This window comes from Lipotes vexillifer, unplaced genomic scaffold (genome assembly GCF_000442215.2).
Source record: "Lipotes vexillifer unplaced genomic scaffold, Lipotes_vexillifer_v1.1 scaffold173, whole genome shotgun sequence".
Taxonomy (NCBI): domain Eukaryota; kingdom Metazoa; phylum Chordata; class Mammalia; order Artiodactyla; family Lipotidae; genus Lipotes; species Lipotes vexillifer.
Window position 1 is genome coordinate 886,038 of NW_006770924.1, and position 7,482 is coordinate 893,519.

Sequence of the window (7,482 nt, forward strand, 5' to 3'; positions counted from 1 at the left end):
GCCCCTTCAGGCTGTGTTCATGCAGCCAACCCCAGTCCTCTCCCTGGGATCTGACCTCTGAAGCCTGAGCCTCAGCTCCCAGTCCCCACCCACCGCAGAGGGGAGAGCAGACAAGCCTCTCAGGCTGGTGAGTGCTGGTCTGTGCGGGAATCTCCCCGCTTTGCCCTCTGCATCCCTGTTGCTGCTCTCTCCTCCATGGCTCCAAAGCCTCCCCCTGCCACCACCCCCCATCTCTGCCAGTGAAGGGGCTTCCTAGTGTGTGGAAACTTTTCCTCCTTCACAGCTCCCTCCCAGAGGTGCAGGTACTGTCCCTATTTTGTCTCTGTTTTTGTCTCTGTTTTTCCTTTCTTCTTTAGCCCTACCCAGGTACGTGGGGAGTTTCTTGTCTTTTGGGAGGTCTGAGGTCTTCTGCCAGCATTCAGTAGGTGTTCTGTAGGAGCTGTTCCACATGTAGATGTATTTCTGATGTATTTGTGGGGAGGAAGGTGATCTCCACGTCTTACTCCTCCGCCATCTTGAAGGTTTCCTGCCAACTTGTTACGGAGTCCAAGCTCATTCTGCTCGCTGCACGACAGGCCAATAAATCGGGAGACAAGGTGTTGAGGCAAGGAATACGACTTTATACCTAGATTGACTATTAATTAATTTTTTCATTGACATATGCATGGTGTAGTTGGCAGGGTATCAGAAAAAATGCCAGTGGACACTTGGAGTCTACGCTGAATGAAGACTTGATACCAGTATGGATCCACTGAGCCCCACCAGCTTCTCAGTACTCCTCAGGTGTTCCAGTGAGTACCCCTGATATCCAGATCTCATTGCTTTTAAATGACGATTATAAAAATTGTATTTGAGCTGTTTTTACGAAGGACTTGGAGTCTTAGGGGGTACTGTTGAATTTCCTAGGCAGAGACCTAGGGCGATCTGAGTAGGAGGCCCAGGAAAGCATGGGTGGCTGGTTTTGTTAAATTTGGCTTAAATTGAAAAAAAAAAAAAAAGTTGACATTTGATCTGAACAAAATATTGTTAGTGAAATGAGAGACTGAATTATTCATCTTCAAAAAACAAGGCACATTTGCTCGTTCCAGCCACAAGGTGTTCTCAGGTGATTGAGAACCCAGCAGAAGTGTCTGAAGATTAATCCTCATGATGTACAGTGGTCTTACAGGGGAGCGCTACTATAACTATTAAGTAAATACTGCTCTTCCAGGGACACACGAAATAAAGAATGGTCTTCAGTGCTCTGAGCACCTGCAGCAGTTTTAGACTGCTGGAGGTAGAAACAGAGATACATAAAATGAATAGATGCAAGGGCAACTCATTGGGGAGCTAGACTCAGAAGCGGCACACATTCAATCCACCACACTGTCCTCAGAACGTTGTTCAGATGATAGCTCATATCTAAATTAGGCTCCCCATATTACTCAGCCATAAAAAGAAACGAAATTGAGTTATTTGTACTGAGGTGGATGGACCTAGAGTCTGTCACACAGAGTGAAGTAAGTCAGAAAGAGAAAACCACATACTGTATGCTAACACATATATATGGAATCTAAAAAGAAAATGTTGTGAAGAACCTAGGGGCAGGACAGGAATAAAGACGCAGATGTAGAGAATGGACTTGTGGACATGGGTAGGGGGAAAGGTAACCTGTGACAAAGTGAGAGAGTGGCATGGACATATATACACTACCAAATGTAAAATAGATAGCTAGTGGGAAGCAGCTGCATGACACGGGGAGATCAGCTCGGTGCTTTGTGACCACCTAGAGGGGATAGGGAGAGGGGGAGGGAGACGCAAGAGGGAGGGGACATGGGGATATATGCATATGTACAGCTGATTCACTGTGTTATAAAGCAGAAACTAACACAACAATGTGAAGCAATTATACTCCAATAAAGATGTTACAAAAAAAAAAAGAACTGTAACAGAACTTTGGCTCCTACATATCCAGAAAGTCTGTCTTGGAAAAAAATAAAAATGAACATACTCAGGATGCTTTGCTTATAAAATAAATAAATAAATAAAAATAAAATAAATCAATTAGGCTCCCAAATTGATAATGGGAAATTGTTCCTCAAAGGTGAAGCAGCTCCCTTGAGGACGGCTGCCTATGGGGATTCCAGCTGGGTTTATGCCTGCTTGCAAGTACTTATTAATACTTAGTTGGGAATTAAAGTGAAATGGAGCAAGACCCTATGGGGCCTTCCCATGACAGAATAACCCCCTAGCCCATGTCCTCTGCCTGCCTTTTGTCTGCAGAAAAACTTTAGCCAAAGAATAAATTTAATCAGACAAATGAGAAAATGCAGAAGCAAAGGAAAGCAATAAAACAGGACAAAATAATAATAGCTTAGTCATTAAACAAAGTCAAGGACATTTAGTTCCTCTTCAAGGGCTATAGATAATATTCTGAGCCATATCCTTTGAGCTGTTTTGTAGATACCGAAACCCCCACCAGGTGGAATAATTTAACTACGTGATGACCAGACATAAGCCATGACATAAGCTGCCTCAACTGTGAGAACTGGCCTCAAGGAAATGGGAACAAATTTATCCTGTGACTGAAGATTAGCTGTAATTAAAACAATCAAGATGATACTGATCAGACCACTGCATGACTAATTTCAAGATGACTGTCGGAGCTGACTGTGTGCTGTTCTGCATGTAGCCCCTTCCCTCTGCCTATACACCCCAGAAACTCCCCTTTAAAAGGTCTTGCCCACTGATCAACAGTGGGGAGTTGGTCTTTGGACATGAGTCTGCCTTCTCCCTCAGTTGCTGGCCTCCTGAATAAAGCAAACTTTCCTTTTAACCAATGCTTGCCTCTCAAGTATTAGCTTCAAGGGGTGAACAGCCAGACCTGAGTTCAGTAACAAAAAGAAATCCCTCCCTGAAATGGCCAAGATGGGGTTCTTTTGGCACTCCAAAACTGATTTTTGGATACAGAGTTAGAGAAAGCCAGCAGAAGGTAAGTTCTTACCATGGCAGTCTCCTGGATCTCTGCCTGCAGGGTCTACTATAAACAAGAGAGGTAAGAGTTTTCTTCATTTCTAAAATTAGATTATCAGGAGAAAATATTTGTAGGGCTAGATGCTTGGATTTTCTGAATTGGAAAAACTTCTAAATTTTAAAAATTTTAGAAAGCTATTGAAACTGTGCAACTCAGATTGGGACTCAAACTCAGCCAAAACCCAGATTGGGACTTGAACCCATGGTCTTTTAATTGAGATCACACACCTGGTCTCAGGACTTAATGAAGCTCAGGTTCTTGATGTCTCATCACAGAAGGAATTCAGAGAGAGACAAAGTGATGGGTAAGAGGTGGCTTTATTTAGAGAGAAAAACACTCCACAGAGTGTGGGCCATCTCAGAAGGTGAGAGGCCCTGAAGTATGGCTTGGTTAGTTTTTATGGGCTGGGTAAAATTTCATAGGCTAAAGAGCAGGAGGATTATTTCAACTATTTTGGAGAAGGGGTGGAGATTTCCAGGAATTGGGCCACTGTCCACTTTTTGATCTTTGATGGTCGCCTAGGAACTGTCATGGCAGTGGTGGGTCTGTCACTTAGATTATGCTAATGTATTATAATGAGCATATAATGAGGCTCAAGGTCCACTGGAAGTCAAATCTTCTGCCCTATTGGACCTAGTTGGTTCTAACCAGTTTTTGTCATGTCCTATGGCTATGTCATTCTTTTAAAAGTTGTGCCCTGCCTCCTTCCCTCCTGTTTCACTATAATCTTAAAATACTGTACCTATTTAAATTGATATACAGAAGTCCCAAAAGGCTTCAAAATGTGAAAATAGCCTCATTGAAGGATTTGTTGTAGCAGGCTAATGAAAGATTAAAGATATAAAATGTACCTAAAAGAGGGCTTCCCTGGTGGCGCAGTGGTGGAGAGTCCGCCTGCCGATGCAGGGGACAGGGGTTCGTGCCCTGGTCCGGGAGGATCCCACATGCCACGGAGCGGCTGGGCCCGTGAGCCATGGCCGCTGAGCCTGCGCGTCCGGAGCCTGTGCTCCACAATGGGAGAGGCCACAACAGTGAGAGGCCCACGTACCGCCAAAAAAAAAAGTACCTAAAAGAAAACAAAATCGTGCCCTGGTCCGGGAGGATCCCACATGCCACGGAGCGGCTGGGCCCGTGAGCCATGGCCGCTGAGCCTGCGCGTCCGGAGCCTGTGCTCCACAATGGGAGAGGCCACAACAGTGAGAGGCCCACGTACCGCCAAAAAAAAAAGTACCTAAAAGAAAACAAAAATTATGACCTATGTAACTACTGCTCCCCTCTATTCTCCTTTATTTGAGTGCTCATTTTAGTAATCCTCTGAATTGCCAGTCCTCTCTGAAGAGACTATTAAATGGTTACCTTTAGAAACAGGATCACCTGAGGCTACAGCTGAGCCTCTTCAGACCATACTGAGACCATACTGAGGGCCATAAAGAATTTCTTAAACCCAGGGCGGATCCTCAAAATTTTTGTAAATAGATTATTGAGATGGGAGGCCACTGGTCTGACTAAACTGACCATAGCTGATATTCAGATCTTGTTAGAATTTTTTTTTGTTTTGGCCTTCTCCCCTATGCTAAATAAAGGAAAGAAAAACATTCCAACCTAAGTGAATGTGTCTATCAGTCCTTTGATATCATTGAGGTGGCCACCCAATTCTTTGAGGAATTAAAACTAAGTGTCCTGGTTTTACAAATCTAAAGAGCTGTGGATCCAGAGACAATTCAAAGCGCACCAATCTTTTTACCACTCCCCAAACGTTCCCTATTTATCTTAAGAGGCTTTTAAGTAAAAAATTCTGGCCTTAAGAGAACAAAGTCTTCCTAGGAGGAACTTGCATTAATCCTCCTATGCCTTTGAGATGTAAATGTTCTACCTGGTCTTCTCGTGGAATTCTTATCTAGACCATCTTTTAAAAATGCAAATTTCAGGAAGGTAACTCTTATTAAAAACAAAAGGGCAATAGGTAATTCAGAACTTGAATTGTTAAGGACAAACACAAATCTTAAGTGTCTTCTCTATAAATATTAGTAAAGAGGGTTTAGCCATTTAAACAGGTTACCTTGATTTGTTCCATCTGCCAGAAACTCAATTTGAATCCAACTTCTTTTGTAACTGATGGTTTTTATATTATTGTACCTGATTCATGGCTGAAATTTTGGAATGGAAACTATGGGGTCACTGTGTCTATTTGTGTGTTTGTATGTATCTATATATGTGTGTTACAGATGTGTGGTATTGCCAAAATTAATTTGTAAAAGAGCTCTATTTAATTGGCTTAAAAGGAATTAAGCACTTATATAAATACTTAGAAATAAAAAAGAAACTAACCCAAATGAATTTCAGGATCACACGATCTAGGATTACGTTTTAATAAGTGAAAACAACTTTAAGTTTGTTGGCTTAATTAACACAGGCATGTTTTTAGAGTCATCAACATTAAATATAATACTTTTATCGTACCTAGGTTTACTAGAAATCAAATAAGATCTTATTTCTGTTACAAAGTTTGTCAATAAGAAAAATAACTAGATATGATGAAACTTTTAAGTAAATTAAATGTAAATGAGATAAGAGTTTTTAGGTGGGCTTCCCTGGTGGTGCAGTGGTTGAGAGTCCGCCTGCTGATGCAGAGGACACGGGTTCATGCCCCGGTCTGGGAAGATCCCACATGTCACAGAGCGGCTGGGCCCATGAGCCATGGCCACTGAGCCTGCGCATCCGGAGCCTGTGCTCCACAACGGGAGAGGCCACAACAGTGAGAGGCCTGCATACCGCAAAAAAAAAAAAAAAAAAGTTTTTAGGTGAATTCTTTAGGAATAATTATGCTTTGGACTGTCTACCTAAAATAAGTTATTCCAGATTTTCGATAACTTGAAACTGCTAAATTAAGTTACATGATGTGATCATTGGATATCCAGGTCATTTCCAAATAAGATACTGGAACATTAATTACTAAAGAAATCTAATTTTACCTATGTTTGTCTTATTAGAGAAAAACTAAAAATGTTTGGGCTCATTGGACACATCTTGTACCCCACTGAGGAAAGAAATTAGGTTATAGAATATGTTCATAAGTTTGCCAATCAGGAAATGCTGGTATGACAAACAGTTCACAGTTACTTGCTTCTTAGTTTTCACTAGAAACTAAGGTTTTAAGGTTAAGAATTCTAATTAAAATGTATAATTAAAACTATTAAAAATTAATAAGGAAAACATTTTTGTATGCAAGGAAAAAGAAAGTATAAGGAATGGAAATGTGTTTTGTTAAGGGAAAAGAAAGGAATTTTGTCCTAAAGCTGGTTATTTCTAAATGGGAAAGAAAACAAGGGATAAATTTATATGGATATAGAAAGTTGTAGAAGATTTGTGAGGGGAAAAAAATGAATCTTAGAAAGGAATTCTATGTGTGGTCAGTACTGACTGAGATTGGAACAAATTTAACAGAGTAAATGAATCTTAATATTAAGGGTAAAGTGGTACAAAACCTGAATTTGGTTTTCTCTCTGTTAAGAGGACAAAGTTTTCTTAGAATATTAATCCACTTTTGATAACCAATTGTAAAGTTTCTTTACCTTTTAAGTAATCTGTTATAACTTTCTGTATTTGCTTTCGAAGTCTTTTATTGTCACTTTGGCTAAGTGAATATGTACTGTTCCACAGTGACATATGATCCTATTTGACCAAGTGTTTTAAAATCTTTTTGATATTTTTGACAAACTTCCCAAAGATCAAATTCTAATTGAATTTTGGTTGACTGCTAGCTAACTTTGAGGTTTTCTAAGGGGCCCCTGAAGCATCGTGGAGAGAGAAATATTAAACTCATCAGGCTTCTTTGGTAAGTTAAATTATATGGGAAGCATTGTCAAATGAGTGGTAATAAACCTTCTTAGGTTATATTGTATGGGTATATGTCATTAATATAAACGTTCTAGAAATTATATGAAATTCTAAAAGTTGAATATGTCCTAGCAAATCAGTCACAATTCTAGTAATTATCTTAAAATGTATGCTACAGCAGTAACCAAGTTTCTTTGTCAGCTGTATTGTAATCAGATCTTTAACCATGCCTTTTTAAGTCTTTTGTCATTTATAGACAGTTATTATTTTACTCCAATGCTTTTGCAAAAAATGCTTCATCTTCAAGAAGATTCATAGAAAGGACTTTTTTCATATCATACAACTGAACTTGGTAATCCTCCTATGCCTTTGAGATGTAAATGTTCTACCTGGTCTTCTCGTGGAACTCTTATCTAGACCATCTTTTAAAAATGCAAATTTCAGGAAGGTAACTCTTATTAAAAACAAAAGGTAATTCAGAACTTGAATTGTTAAGGACAAACACAAACCTGATGACTTCATAAAACTGTCAACAGAAGATTAAGATCAACGATTAGTCACATAAGACTCAGCAAACTGATGAATATGGTTATAATTTTTTTGGTTTTTTGTCTGAAATATTACTGGTTTTT